The sequence below is a fragment of the Pipistrellus kuhlii genome, unplaced genomic scaffold (assembly GCF_014108245.1).
Source record: "Pipistrellus kuhlii isolate mPipKuh1 unplaced genomic scaffold, mPipKuh1.p scaffold_m20_p_3, whole genome shotgun sequence".
Classification (NCBI taxonomy): Eukaryota; Metazoa; Chordata; class Mammalia; order Chiroptera; family Vespertilionidae; genus Pipistrellus; species Pipistrellus kuhlii.
Genome location: NW_023425529.1, coordinates 109,028,364 through 109,041,676, shown reverse-complemented (window position 1 = coordinate 109,041,676; position 13,313 = coordinate 109,028,364). Strand labels below are relative to the sequence as shown.

General features: G+C 41.9%; 1 pseudogene; it reads left to right on the top strand.

Annotated features, from left to right (window-relative positions):
• The first annotated feature begins 234 nt into the window (after positions 1-234).
• Positions 235-9,818, top strand: LOC118729624 (annotated as a pseudogene).
• The last annotated feature ends 3,495 nt before the right edge of the window (positions 9,819-13,313 follow it).

Below are 13,313 nucleotides of genomic sequence, written 5' to 3'. Positions count from 1 at the left end.
CCAAGTGTTCACCAATGAACAAAAAGATAAGCAAAATGTGATCTATACATACAGTGAAATATTCTTCATCTTAAAAATGGAGGAAATTCTGGCATATACTACAATGTGGAGGAACCTTTAGGACATTATGCTAGGTGAAATAAGCCAGTCACAGAAAGACATATAGGGATGATTCCACTTATATGAAGTACTTGGGGTAGTCATAGTCGTAGAGATAGAAAGTACAATAGTATGATGGTTTCCAGGAGCTATGAGGAGGGGGAAATGGTAAGTGAATGTTTAATAAATAGGTCTGGGGTTTCAGTTTGTGAAGATGAAGAGAGTTCTAGAGATGGATGGTGGTGATGGTTGCACATTATGAATGTGTTTAATACCGCAGAACTGCACACTTACAAATGGTTAAGATGGTAAATTTTATGTTATGTGTATTTTGCCACAAAAAGTTCGAGACCCAAAACAAAAAATAGAATATATGTATATATATGCATAGTTGGAAAATGGACCAAAAAGGGAATAGAAAGCTCCACACTAATCTGATAACAGTGGTTCCCTCCAGTGTTGGGATGGGAAAGGAACCAGCATTGGAGAGGTGGGCAGATAAAACCTGAGCCTAGCAAGTGCAAAATGAATGCCTGCTTCCTGTTTTCCCTCCTCTTCCTCCTGGTTGAGTTCCAAACTCCGTTCTACCATGAGCAAATCTGATGGGCAGCCTCTCAACCACATCCTGAAGCCTAACTTTAAGGAAGAGTGGGAAATGTCAATTTTCCCCACCTCCCCATGCTGTGATAGAAAAAGGGTTTGGGCCGCATGTAGAACTTGTCTGTACGACAATAATATTCAAAGCAACAAATGCTTTGGCCAAATTGCCAGATAAAATCAAGCTAAAGTGAAAAGGATGGAAGGGTTAATCAGATGGACTTGTATATGGTTTCTTCTCCACAAGGTCAACAGTAATCTGAAACCGCAATAGTACGAGCACACAGGGGAGAGAGCTGCACAGAAGACCTTGACCTCTGTGAGCCAAAGCATTGCTGTCATCGTCTCAGGCTGCCCCTTCTCCCTCCCACCTGCCAAAAACAGTCACTCTCACCTCCTCCTGAGATGCTTTTAGTCTGTCAAAAAGAAAGGCACCACTATGAAATAATTTAGAGAAATATTTGGGAACAAACATGTTAATATCACGTTATTTATAATTACAAAATTAAAAATATTTTAAATATTCAAAAAATAAGAGATTTGGTTATGTATTTATGGACTGAGAAAAAGTCAAAGGCAACATTTCAAAATCTTACATGCAATAATTATTGGTGATTTCTTTGTAGTTCCTTTTTTTATTTTCCAAATTCTTCACAGTGAGTATGTATTACTTTTATAATCAGAAATATGGTAATTTGCATAAAAACACATCTTCCCTTTCTCATCATTCCTATCTTGCTATCTTGGAACAAAGTTTCCCTCCACAACGTTTATTTTCCAGACAGGAACTTACACTGTGCTCTACTTTTCCTCCATCTTGCTCTCCATGTCTGAAATCATTTCATTTCTGTTGACATCAGCTTATCTTCCTCTTATCAGCCCTATACCAGGGAAGATTAAGCTGTTAGGCTTTCGTGACAGAGAATTTTTAGGTGCTTAGGGTTAGTCCCACTGGGAAAGGCCATGGATAGGTAGAGGAAGGGAATATTTGAAACAGAATTAGACAGAGGCACAATCAGCACTCCATAAATACCTGTGTCACCATCTCTGCCAGGAGCTTTATAGTGCCATCCAGTTCCCAGCTTCGGAAGCCACCCCAAAATCAGAAAATGGATCAAATGGAGGTGAGAGATGTGGTGACAGTAAAAGTCTCCACCCCCAACCAAGAACACCCACAGATCCCCTTGCTACCCATAGGTCCCTTCTTCTGTTGCCATTTAAGGTCACTAGGCCAAACCTACAGTAATCTGGGAATTCAGGCCTGGCTGGCCATCATTAATTTGACCTTTTAAATCAAAGGCCCAGTTCATGGTTAGAAAATCCTTATCACTGTTTGGGTTTAGATAGTATTCTGATAGCAGGGGAGAAGTTTGGCTGAAGTCAGAGTCTGTGCTGTCACATGCAGACATCTCCAGCGGATCAGGGATGATCAGGGATAAGGAAATGTTTGTGGGGCACCACACCTCTGGGCAGCCCAGCCCTGGATGAAAGAGCAGGGCGACAGGCACACAGAGGACTCACAGACAGCAGGGTTATGAATGAGAGCCTGGGGTTGGCTCAGTGAACTACACTTGCTGGCCAGGGGCCTTGGTAAGAAAACAATTGCAAAATGCCTTCAGCTGGGGCTCCCCCATGCAGCATGATAAGCCTGTTGGCTGCCTGTGGTGCTTTCAGTCCCTGACTGAACTTGGCCGCCTGGCTGGCTGTAGGTTGCCAAGACTTCAAATAGCTCAGGCCACAGAGAGGAAGGTGAGGAAAATAGGAACAAGTGACAGGAACTTTCTGAGGAGCTTCTGCCTGTTGCATTAAACAGTGAGGCTGCCTGAAGATAAGGCAGCTTAGTGTTCCCTGTCAGTGAGAGAGGGCTACTGTCTAGCAGCTAATGAGGCAGGACAAGGGCAAGAACAGTAAATCCCAACACACTTGTGTTCCACTAAGAGGAAACAACACATCAACTGAAGAGGGGGCAGCTGCAGAGGTGGAGAAAGGTGTCAGGGCCCCCATTCTGTGCCTGGACCAACGATGGGAAAGCCCCTCTCACCAGCTTAGCAGGAGTGGCGGTGAAAGGAAGGCTCCTGTGGTGTAAGCGAGACTAAGCTCTACTACATTCTAAGTACCACTGTGCCCGGAGTCCTAAGAAAGTGTCTGAAACATTGTAGATGCTCAGAAAATATTTGTTGTCCACAGGGAGAAACATATGAAGTGGGAAACTATAGGTAAGAAAACCATTAGGCAGGGCGTGAACTATTTCTTACTTCTCTCTATTCAGCATGGCCTGGGTTGCAGGCCCTTCTCAGTGTGACTTTGGACAAGTTACAACTTCTCAGAACCTGGTGTTTTGTTTCGTTTTGTTTTCATATGTAAGATGGAGATAATAATACTTTATAGGATTCTTATAAGGATTAAATGAGATCATGTATATTGAGGTGATTTATAAACTATGAAGTGTTATATAAATGTTAACTTTTGCTGTTGTTTTTTAAATTGATTTCAGAGAGGAAGAAAGAGGGAGAGATAGAAACATCAATAATGAGAGAGAACCATTGATAGGTTGCCTCCCTCACCAGGGATCGAGCCCACAACCCAGGCATGCACCCTGACCAGCAATCGAACCATGACCTCCTGGTTCATAGGTTGATGCTCAACCACTGAACCACACTGGCCTGGCAACTTTTGCTGTTTTGTGATGATGATATGATGATGATGATGATGATGATAATGATGATGATGATAACAATGATAATGATGGTTTCTTTTAAAAGAAAATGATGTTAAATGCTGAAATGAACCAGTCAGACATCCGTCTCATAATCAGGGACCACTGGATCCTAACTGCTCACCTGTCTGCCTGCCTGATCGCCCCTACCCATCTCTGGTTGCTAGTCTGATCACCCCCTAACTGCTCCCCTGCTGGCCTGATTGCCCCTTACTGCCCTCCTCTGCCAGCCTGACCAACCCTAACTGACCTTCCCTGTTGGTCTGGTCACCCCAATTTCCCTCCCCTGCTGGCCTGATAGCCCCTAACTACCCCCTCCCAGCCTGATCACCCCTAACTGCTCCCCCCTGCCAGCCTGATCACGCCTTACTGCTTCTGCTCCACCCCTGCTACCATGGCTTATCCGGAAGGATGTCCAGGAGATGTTCAGAAGATGTCCTGCCTAATTAGCATATTACCCTTTTATCAGTATAGATTATTTTGGGTATATGCTTAGTGGTTAGACAACCATATACTTTACATAGTGCTCCCCTTGACATTTCCAGTACCCCTAATGGCATCACACATACTTATCACAATATTATTGATGATATTATTTATACTTTATTTACTACCCTGTGACTATTTTGTAGCTACCAATTTATGCCTTTTAGTCCCAGTGCTCCAACCCCCCTTCCTCTGTATCTATGAGTATGTTTCAATTTTGTTTGTTTGTTATTTTTATTTTTTTTAGATTCCACATGAATTGAAATCATATGGTATTTTTCTTTCTCTGATTTATTTCACTAAGCATAATACCCTCTGGATACATCAATGCTGTTACAAATGGTAAGATTTCATTCCTTTTTATTGCTGAGTAATATTATATGGTATTTTTGTACCACAGTTTTCTTATCCACTCCTTATCGATGGGCACTTGGGTTGCTTCCATAGCTTGGCTATTGTAAATAACACTGCAATGAACATAGGGATGCACATATTTTTACAAATTAGTGTTTTGGGGTTTTTCAGCTAAATCTCCAGAAATGGAATTACTGGGTGGTAAGGTAGGTCTATTTTTTATCTTTTGAGGAAACTCCATACTGTTTTCTATAGTGGCTACACCAGTCTGCATTCCCACCAAAGTGCGCTAAGGTTCCCTCTTCTCCACATCCTCACCAACACTTGTTTGTTGATTTCCTGATAATAGTCATTCTCACAGGTGTGAGGTGATATCTCATCGTGGTCTGAATTTACATTTCTCTTACTATTAGTAATGTTGAGTATCTTTTCATAAGTCTATTGGCCATCTGTATGTCCTCTCTGAAGTGTCTATTCAGAACCACTGCCCATTTTTATGTTTTTATTTTTTATTGATTTCAGAGAGAGGAAGGGAGAGTGAGAGAGGGATAGAAACATCAATGATGGGAAAGAATCATTGATCAGCTATCTCCTGCACATCCTCTTCTGGGGTTCCAGCCAGTAACCCAGGCATGTGCCCTGACTGTGAATTGAACTGTGACCTCCTGGTTCATGGGTTGAAACTCAACCACCAAGCCACACCAGCTGGGCTGACCATTTTTAAATTGGGTTGTGGGTGGGTGTGTTTTTTATGTTGATTAGTATGAGTTCCTTATAAATTTTGGATATTGACCCCTTATCCAAATGTATTTAATGGTATCAGATGTACCATTGGCAAATATGTTCTCCCTTTTAGTAGGTTGTTTCTTCATTTTTTGTTTGCTATTTTTGATGTTTTTCTTTTCTGTGCAAAACTTTTTAGTTTGATGTAATCAAATTTGTTTTTTTTTTTCTTAGATGTCTCTTGCCTGAGGATAAATATCAGGAAAAAAATATTGTTTTGAAAAATGCTTGAGATTTTACTGCCTATGTTTTATTCTATGATTTTTATGACTTTGAGGCACACATTTAAGTCTTTAATCCATTTTGAGTTTATTATTGTATAAGGTGTAAGAAAGTGGTCTAGTTCCTTCCTTCCTTTCTTTTTTCTTTCCTTCCTTCTTTCCTTCTTTCCTCCCTTCCTTCCTTCCTCCCTTCCTTCCTTCCTTCCTTCCTCCCTTCCTTCTTTCCTTCCTTTCTTTTTTGCACTTATCTGTCAAAATTTTCTAGCACACCTTATTGAATAGACTGTCTTTACCTTATTGTATCTTCTTGCCTCCTTTGTCAAATATCAATTGAGCAGATAGACATGTGATTAGTTCTGAGTTTTCTATTTTGTTCCATTGATCTATATGTCTGCTTTTATGCCAGTACCATGCAGTTTTTATTACTATAGCCTTGTAGTATAGTTTGATATGAGTAGCATGATATCCTCAACTTTGTTCTTTTTTTCAATATTTCTGAGGCTATCCAGGATTTTTTGTGGTTCCATATAAATTTTTGGATTATTTGTCCTAGCTCTGTGAAATGCACTATTGGTATTTTAACAGGGATTACAAAGAAGCTATATGTAGATTGCTTTGTGTAGTATGGACATTTTAATGATCTTAATTCTTTCTACCCATGAACTCTGTATGTACTTTCATTTATTTGTATCTTCTTCATTTTCTTTCTTCAGTGCCTTATAGTTTATTGAGTACAGGTCTTTTAACTCCTTTTTAAAATTTATTCCTGCCGAGACCGGTTTGGCTCAATGGATAGAGCGTCGGCTTGGGGACTGAAGGGACCCGGGTTCGATTCCGGTCAAGGTCATGTACCTTGGTTGCGGGCATATCCCCAGTAGGGGGTGTGCAAGAGGCAGCTGATCGATGACTCTCTCTCATCGATGTTTCTAGCTTTCTATCTCTCTCCCTTCCTCTCTGTACAAAATCAATAAAATATATTTTTAAAAAAATTTATTCCTAGGTATTTTTTCTTTGGTGCAATTGTAAATGGGATTACTTTCTTGGTTTTCCCTTTAATATTTCACTATTGGCATATAAACATGCAACAAATTTCTAAATATTAATTTTGTATCCTGCTATTATACTGAACTTATAAGTTGTAGTAGTTCTTATTTTATTTTGTTTTGGAGTTCTTAGGGTTCTTTATATACAGTATCATGTCATCTGTAAATAATTACATTTACTTCTTCCTTTCCAATTTGGATGCCTTTTATTTCTTCCCCTTGTCTATAGCTGTGGCTAAGATTTCCAGTTCTATCATGAAGAAGAGTGGTGAAAGCAGATTCCCTGTCTCGTTTCCAATCTTAAGGGAAACACTTGTACTTTTTGCCCATTGAGTATGATGTGTGCTGTGGTGTTTTCATATTATGGCCTTCATTTTGTTGAGGTATGTTCCCTCTATTCCCACTTTGCTGATAGTTATTATTGTAAATGCTGCTGTATTTTATCAAATATGTTTTCTGCATCTATTTATATGACCAGGTGGTTTTTTATTCTTCATTTTGTTTATGTGGTGTTTTACATTTATTGATGTACAGATTTTGTAACAACCTTGCATCCCAGGAATAAATACAACTTGATCATGGTTTACGATGTTTTTAATGTATTGCTTCATTTTTAAAAATATGTTTTTATTGAATTTTAGAGAGAGAAGAAGGGAGAATGATAAATAGAAAAATTGAAAGAGAAACATCATTAATGAGCTGTTTCCTGCATGCTTCCAGGAATTGTTTAGCAATATGCCAATTAGCCTCCATGTGTTTTTCAGATTTTTTTCTTATAATTGATTTCTAGTTTTTTATCATTGTGGTCATACACATAGAAGATATTCAATATGATTTCAATCTTCTTAAATTTACTGAGACTTATGTTATGTCCTAACATGTGTTATATTATAGAAAATGTTCATGTGCACTTGAAAGAAATGTAAATTCTGCTGCTCTGGGTTGATATGTTCTGAATATATCACTTATTTCCTTGTGATCTAGTGTGCCATTTAATTTTCCTTGTTGATTTTTCTTGATGATCTATCCAATGATGTCAATGGAGTGTTAACATTCTCTACTGTATTACTGCCACATCCTTTTTCTCCACATCCTCATCAGCACTTGCCATTTGTTGATTTGTTGATGATAGCCATCCTGACAGGTGTAGATGATACCATATTGTCGTTTGGTTTGCATTTCTTGGATGATTAGTGACTCTGAGCATCTATATATATATGGAAAGCCAGTGACCATGACGACCAAATGACGATCACCATGAGGTGCATTGAGCACCTTTCAGTCCATTCTAACACCGCCCCACCCCCTCCCCACCCCCCACTACCCCACCACCCCTACCAGCCCTTAGGCTCCATTGATCAGGGGACGGCTAACGGGGGAACCAGTGTGCTGGTCTGGAGTGGCGTGGTGGGGACTGGTGAGCATATGGAAGGTAGACCTCTTAGACCCTCCTCCTGGCCCTCAGGCTTCCAATGATGGGGTGGGGGGGAGACTCGGGATTGGGGACTGGCTCCCTTAATAGTCCTGTAGGTTCAATCTCCAGAGGACAGACCAGGCACCAATGGACCAGCGATGCTGGCACCATCCTGACAGCGCTGCTGGCCTCCTGGAACTCAGCCTCTGGCATTGTAGCCACTTCCCCTCCCTAGACGCTCCACAAGGAAGAAAGGATACCTCCAGCAGCACCAGGGCAACCACTGTGACTGCTCTCCCTTTGCTTCCTCTGGGTCACTGGAACGGGCCCCTGCTCGCCCCACTCCAGATGAAGTGTGAGCACTTCGCAAAGAAGAAATGTAGTAAAAATAAATAAATAAATAAATAAATAAATAAATAACCAAAGACCAAGAGAATGCAGCAAAGTCTGGAGTCCGGCTCAGGAGAACAGGGTGAAGGGAGAATTCCATAAGTCAGCCAATGTCAAGATATTTCTGAGTGACTGCCTGGCATGTGACAGTTATGTGACTACAGAGAAGGAGTCCAACTTTCTCAGCAGAACACCAAGGACTTCTTCTGTGTTCTGAACCTTAATGAGAAATGGGATACCTCACAGCATAAGGTGCTGGCAGTGTCCGTGTGTCCTCAGACTCTGCCTTATTTTGCTGCTGAATTCAGCCTCAGTGTCACTGATGCATCCAGAAGGCTCTGTGGCTTCCTCAAAAGCCTTGGGGCACACCGTCTTAGACATGAAGATAGCTGCAGACTTCAGCATCCTGGAGAGTCAGAAGGAATTTGTGCGTCATGAGGAAGAGCCCCGGCGACCGTGCTGACCTCCGCTGCCCCGGCTGGGTCCGATATGCAGAGTGTGTGCTGGGTCACCCCATCACCCCCACCTCTGCACGGCCAAGTCTCCCCAGCAGATCGTGGGCTCTCTGGTGAAGGATTGCTTCGCCAGATGGCAGAACCTGTCCCCAGACAAGATTTTCCACGTCATTGTGGCCCTGTGTTATGACAAGAAACAGGAGGCCCTTCAGGAAGATATTCCCACAGTCTTACATAGTTCCCAGGGTGCTGACTGCATGCTAACCTCAGGTGAAATTGTGCAGATAATGGAGCAGAGTGACCTTGCCTCCAATGATGCTGCCGTGGACACTCTGTTTGGAGACATGTAGGAGGAGGAGCTGAGGCTCCATGAAGGTGCCAGCTCTGACAGGTACCTGGCGCACATCTTCAGGCACATGGCCACGGAGCTGTTCAACGAGGACGTGGGGGTGCTCACCTACCACACCCTGAGGAGCAAAGACTTCCAGGGATGGAGGTTCCCCAACGCTTAGAGGCTGCTTACAGTTTTCGGGATATCCAGAAGTGGTCCTGAAGCTATACAGGGACAATTTCCCCTGCCAATCTGTGGAGGTCCTGGCCTGTGCCAGAGATGCTTAAGTGGCAGGTGCCAAGCCCACACAGAGGATGGGCGTGCGGACAGGGCATTTTTGCAGCAAATGGAAGGCATCTACACTGCCATCCCAGTATGGCCCCTGGAGACCAGTGCCCATGTGCAGGAGCTGTACCAGTAGTGGCTAGGGGAACGACTCCCCTCAGCCTGGGCCCAGGAGCCCTGCACACCTCCTAGCAGGGCCCAGGGCAGCCTGCCAACCTCAAGTGGTAAAGGTCCAGCAGATGCCCGGCCTGCAGGCCACCTGAATTCCCTGCTCCCCATCTGTCATCTCCCTCCCCGTGAGGGGCGCTGTCATCGTCACATGGGTGCAACTAGAATATTGTATCTCAAGAGGATTGCCCCAATGCACATGTCCTTTTATCTGATAATGGAAAAAATCCCAAAGAACAGGAATGGAGAAAGACTACTCTGTCCTTTAGGCTTAAAAAGCCCTGGAAGTGTCCTGCAAAGAGCTGAAACTTGGTTCTGTCCATGTACCTCGAGAGATTGGATGAGGAAATGGCCTAGTTTGGCCCTGATTTTACCCCTTATGTTACTCTTGAAGGCGTCTTTGCCACAACGTGAATAAACTGCCACCTTTTGGAATAGGGGCTCATACAAAAGTCTGCATTTCCAACTTTTCTTGAAATGGATCTATGTTCTGCAGCTGTGGCCACCGTGCTGAGACCAGGTCCTGTCGCTGGGAGTCAGGGGGCACTAGAGTGGACCCCCCACCCCATGCCCTTTTACATTCAGGGATTGAGCTGAACGCACTTTGGGGGAGGCCTGGCAAGAGTGACAGATGGAAGGATGGAAAGTGAAGAGGCAAACACCCTCTCGGTCCCTCTCTGGGTGGGGTCAGGCAGATGCAGGCTGGCCAGCCCGCCCCACAATTGGGTGGGATAGTGTCCTCTGTGTCCGCCTCCCACCTCGTGGGCCTGGCCACTCCCTTCAGCTCCGGACAGCTCCCTGTGTTCCAAGACAGTGCGCTCTGCCCTCACATGCTGCTCTCCCTAAGTGAGAAGGAAGAGAGCAGTTGGCCCTCAGACAACTACACAAAAAAAATACGCAATCACCACAGAGCCCAACACCCATGCACATTAGGGCCATCCTGTGAAGGGAGGCCTGTGGCCAGCCTGGTATTGGTTTCTAGAGCACTTAGATTTTGTTACTATGTGGGTGACATTCTTCTCGAACCCCTCAGCCTGTTAGATTTCCCTGGGTTGGTAACTGAGACATTGTGTGAAGTTACCTATATTTTGCTTTCAATCTATTTACAGTGTGGTTTCATCCTCTGTGGTAATGTAGATCCATTTCTGATTATGGAATAAACAGTTGAAGTGTAAAAAAAAAAAAAAGCAGCTGCCAGATGGATCCTGAAAACTGGTGGGAATGTCTATGGAATGGATCTGGATCCCAAGCAGGCAAGGGCATCCCATTGCCTGCCCAGAGGGCCGATCAGGTCCTGATCCTCCCCACCCTCCTTGTGACCCTACTTGTGCATGAATTCATGCACAGGGCCTCTAGCATTTTCATATGTCTCTTGGCCTTCCACATGTCCTCTTTCAAAAGGTATCTATTTATGTCTGTTGCCCATTTTTTAATTGTGTTTTTTATTTATTTTTTGTTAAGTTGTATGAGTTTCCTGTAAATGCTGAATATTAAACTTTTATTGGTGATAACATTGGCAAACATGCTTTCTCATGTGGTGTCTTTCTTTGTTATTTTGTTGATGGCTTCTTTTGCTATACAGAAGCTTATTTTGATGTAGTCCCATTTGTTTATTTTATCTTTAGTTCCCACTGCCCTAGGACCTGTATTGGTGAAGCTATTGCTTCAGCATATGTCTGATATTTTGCTGCATGTGGATTCCCTTAATATTTTTATGCTTTTCCACCTTACGTTTAAGTCCTTTGTCCATTTTGAGTTTATTTTTGTGTGTGGTGTAAGTTGATGGTCTAGTTTCTTTTCTTTTTTTTTTTTTCTTTTTTTTTTTTTTTCTTCTTTTTTTGCATGTTTCTGTCCAATTTTCCAAACATCATTTATTGAAGAGACTCTTGACTTCATTGTATGTTCTTGCCTCCTTTGTCAAATATTAACTGAGCATAGTGGTTTTGGTCGATTTCTGGGTTCTCTATTTTATTTTATTGGTCAATATGTTTATTCTTGTGCCAGTACCAGGAAGTTTTGAGAACAGTGGTTTTGTAATACAGCTTGATATCTGGAATTGAGTTCCCTCCTACATTGTTCTTTTTCAGGATTGCTGAGGTTATTTTATAGAGTTTTTTGTTTTTGATTTTTATTCCAGATGAATTTTTGGACAGTTCATTCTAGGTCTGTGAAATATGTTATTGGTATTTTAATGGGGAATGATTGAATCTATAGATTTCTGTGGGTAGTATGGACATTTTAATGATGTTGATTCTACCAATCCATGAACATGCTATGTGTTTCCATCTGTTTATGTCTTCCTCTATCTCTTTTTTTCAGTGTTCTGTAGTTTTTCAAATACAGGTCTTTTACTTCCTTAGTTAAGTTTATTTCTAGGTATCTTAATTTTGGGGGGCAGGGGTGCAATGGTAAATGGGGTTATTTTTTAAACCTCTTTCTATAAGTTCTCTATTGGTGTATAAAAATGCCATAGATTTCTTGACATTAATTTTGTATTCTTCTTTATTGCAAAATTCATTTATTACGTCTAATAATATTTTATGAAGTCTATAGGGTTTTCTATGTACAGTATCATGTCATCTATGAATAAGGACAGTTTTACATCTTTTTTCCCCCTCAAAATTGGATACATTTTACTTTTTCTTATCTAATTGCTATGGCTAGCACTTCCTGTACTATGTCAAACAGGAGTGGTGAAAGTGGGCATTCCTGTCGCATTCCTGTTCTTAGGTGAAATGGTTTTTGTTTTTGTTCATCAATCATGACGTTGGCTGTAGGTTTGTCATGCAAGGCTTTTATTATGTTGAGGTATGATTCCTCTATTCTTATTTTGCTGAGGATTTTTAACAAGAAAGGGTGTTGGATTTTGTCAAATGCTTTTTCTGCATCAATTTATATGACTATATGATTTTTATCTCTCAATTTGTTTATGTGATGTATCACATTTATTGATTTGTGGATATTGTACCATCCTTGCATCCCCAGAATAAATGCCACTTGGTCATGGTATATGAACTTTATAATGTAATGGTGGATCTCATTTGCTAGAATTTGACAATTTTTTGCTAATCATCTACAAATGAACAGGACAGCCATACAATAAAGATTTATCTAGCCCAAAATGTCAGTGACACCAAGGTTGAGAGCTGTGATCTAGCCTTACTAAGATGAGACCTGGGTAAGAGATTATTCATGTTAAGGGCCTTGACATGCAATGTAGTTATCAGAGGTAGGAGGACAGACTTGGGCCAGGGAAAGGTGTCTTCATGTGGTTCCAGAGCCCAATGATTTGAGGGGGCATTCACAAGGAAGAGGAGGCATCAGCACAAAAAATGGCAAGTGTCCAAAATGAAATGGTGGGGAACAAAGGGCAATACTCTCACACCCCATTGTATAAAGGATCGTGTACAGAGATCTTAAAGCCTGGGAGAGGGCAGGGTTAAGTTAGAAGCTGTGGTATCCACCTCTCAGTGACAAATTTTGGGCTAAGATAATATTGGTGCTGTGGAAACCACATTCCTGTTCAAGTCAACTCATGTTGATTGAATGAACACCTGCTATAGGTATTCTTAGGACTGTGGAGGACTAGGAGGTAAATAAGAGATAAGAGACATTTTTCTTGCAGGAAACTTGGGATCCAGAAAAAGAGAGGTAGCAAGCATGCAGATGTCTCTCAGATACAGCAAGAGAGCATCACCCAAGAGGCACAAACAGCCATGGAGAACCAAGAAAATCAGAGATAAGGAGGAAGGAATACATTTTTATGTAGGACAAAAGGAAGGACAGAAATTTTCTAGGAAGAGACAGGGCTAAGTTAATTCTCTTGAAACTGCATTTGCATAGCAAGCATATTATTTTATTTACATTGCATATCTAGTTAGGATGGCTTATTCAGGAGGCTGAAGGAGATTACAGGAAGCTAAAGACCCTCAAACCATGTCTTGTCCCCACTACTGAACTTCCCTGAAGAT